The 2,970-nt window shown below is 43.9% G+C and overlaps 1 pseudogene; it reads right to left on the minus strand.

The window, feature by feature from the left end:
• Positions 1–1,430: 1,430 nt before the first annotated feature.
• On the minus strand, positions 1,431–1,611 carry LOC116973873 (annotated as a pseudogene).
• Positions 1,612–2,970: the final 1,359 nt, after the last annotated feature.

Raw genomic sequence — 2,970 nt, forward strand, 5'->3', positions numbered from 1 at the left:
CTTATTGTGTCGATGTAGTTCAATAAGTGGGTCATGACACATAACCGTGGTTCAGGTGGGTATGCTCGGAATTCCATAATTAGACCTGATGTTCCTGGTCTGCTCTGTTTGCCCAGTCCCTAATGGTAATGTAACGTGGTGTAGTGGACCATATTGTCCAATCGTAGTGGATGGAGGAAATTGGACTCTTTGTGCTGAGACAAGGCCATCAGCATGTCCCTTCAGGGTGGGCTGTTCCAGGGTGAGGGACCTGGCTGGCGACCATCCCCTAAGGTACGTCAGGTCCATACTGGCATCCCAGATTTGGGTGTACCTGGGTCTGGGGGATTAACCTCTCCTAAATTTGATCACCAGCGGGAGGTACCCTATGGCCTGTGGTCCTGGTGCCCGAGTTAAGTAGGCTGACAGAGCACTTCTGGCTGAATCCTTCATTGTGGTGAAGACCTGCCAGAACTCCAGTACAGGTTTGTTGTAGTTGAATATGTAGTTCCTGTATTTGAATGGTATCTTCCAACTTCTTGATGTTCGCCAAGTATGTTCCCTAGTGGATATGCGATGGGATGCTATCCTTGTGTTGATAGCGCTATTGACAATCCAGGCCCAGCAGAGGTCTTCCCAATTCTGCAATCCAGGCCCAGTGATGGTCTTTTCAAATCTGCAATCCAGTAGTTTAATTTATCGTGGCATGTGCGTAGTACCAGGACTGATGAGGCCGTAGTACCTGATGAGGTAGGAAAAAAGGGGAAAAACATAGATTAGATTCCCCCTCACGCTTCCTAATTCAGTGGGAATGAATTCATTGCCCCTGCCTCAAATTTGGTTTCTTGCGACATACATCGGTACGTGGAGAATTCAATTGAATACAGTGAAATCGATATCGGGTGTTCCATATTGCTTTGTAATTCCAGCAATACTTGGGTTTAATATGTCTGTTTACAGTATTTAGCTCACCTAGTAGGTAAGTTTGCTGATGGTCGTATATTTTTGATGACCTGTAGTTTCCAATTGTTAAATAAATGTCACATGATATCGATTTATTCTGCCCAAGTGGTTTGTGTATGTCACTACTGTGATGTTGTTAATTATAAACGAACATGCAAAATGGTGCATTGCAGGATAATATGCTTTGCCAATAGAGCGTACTCAAAATTTCCAAACTAGGTTTTACGCCTAGTGTCTATAGTGATGACGACTCCAGATTAGTCCATATGCCACCATGTTTTGGGTGAGGGTAGTTTAAACATTAGCACCTAGCCTTAATGGAAGGTTCAAGTTAAGTAGCTGGAACAGCTGCTACTAACTCCCGATACTCTTGCCACTGTTGAATGGTAGGTAGATACCATTAATTGTTACAGGTTGTGTCATACCGACTCTCCTATGCCAAGTTAAAGATAAGTGGGTAGAGTGTTGAATACCAAATAGTCAACAGAAGAGGATTTATATTTCAAGGTACTGCAATACTGGTTGATGCGTGGAGTGGACGGAGCAAGCCCCTCCCCATCTCCCTGTTCCAAATCAATTGATATATGGTCCCTTGATAAGGGACGAGTCAAAATAGAACTAACAACAACAGATACCCCGCTTGATCTTAGTCAAGGCTGAGAGCGATGTTTTCAATCGTAGATCTATCTGGATTACATGACAAGCTCGGCTAAAAGAATAATAGCTAAAGCTGTGATAGCTATACCCATGGATTAGTCGTCGTTAATATCATTGGAACATGCCATGACGATAGTTCCTTAATATAGCCAGGGCTGGTTAGAATATCTGGAACCAGTTTGGCTGTAATAGCCATAGTCGATAATTAATACTGCCAAGTTATCTTCAAGTTTTTTGAATGGGCACTGAATAGTATGCATCTTTTAAGTTGATGTCTACCATTAAGTATGCTTGGAATGAAAGGTTGGCAGTTTCAATATTCCAAGCGTGGCCTGGCGAGATACTCAAGTGGCAAGTCAATGACGGTGCGACATATACCATGTTGGGATTTTTAGAGCCAAAGGTTCATACTGGGTTTATTATGACCCCTTGATATCAATGATGGCGACATTACCATCTTGGTTAGTTGGTACCAAAGGTTCATATAGGCTTCTATATGACCCCTGTATAATTATTACCCCCAGTTGCTAGTCCCTCATGTTCTTATTAGTGGGAGGGTAGACTCCTAGGGTGCATGCTGTACTGGTATTGTATGGTCCCTGGGAAGGGACATATCAGATATAAACTGATAAGGCAGTTACTACTAATCTTAGCCAAAAGGCCGAGCAGGATGGGATCTAATTTAATTTTATCTTTGAATGCTTTGTTAGTACAAACCCTTCATCTTTTGTGTGATGGCAGGAACCATACTTATCTTATTTCACTGTTGTTCCGTGGTGTGTTCATCTCTTCGGTTTCCGGTTCCTTGTCCGTAGGGATGGTGTTGTTGGGGGTGGCACATTTTTCCAGGGGGCCCGCTCTGGACCATGGCCTGAAAAAACAGGGCTTACTGGGGGTTGGCATGTGGGCCCCGAGCTTACACCAGTACTATTAGGTGGACGCCTACTGGTGGACGTGTAGAGGCACTGCTACTGGTTTCGTGTGGTGCTCATTCCAGACCCTGCCCTCTAGATGCCGAATTTTGGATACTTCTCCAGTTTTTTAGGCTTGGTTTGATAACTTAGCCAGCTAGCAGGATCTGTGGTTGAGAGGTCGGCATTCTCACAGTCCTGTAATTTTTTAAGTTGAGGGCAGGTTTTATAACTTCCTAAGAAGTTGCGGAGCACTGCAAGCAGTAGGGTCAGGTGTTTTGCCATACTACCCTGTCCCTCTGAAATGAGCATGCGAAATGATAACCGATGTCAGGGATATCAAACGCATTTTAAGATATTTGGGTTTTTAAGCTATGCTCAATGTACCCCCCAATAACGGTGGGCACTTTGAGTAAATGCAATTTAGGGGAGGCGTGATGAATCCAACACCTCATGACTA

This window comes from Amblyraja radiata, chromosome 5 (genome assembly GCF_010909765.2).
Source record: "Amblyraja radiata isolate CabotCenter1 chromosome 5, sAmbRad1.1.pri, whole genome shotgun sequence".
Taxonomy (NCBI): domain Eukaryota; kingdom Metazoa; phylum Chordata; class Chondrichthyes; order Rajiformes; family Rajidae; genus Amblyraja; species Amblyraja radiata.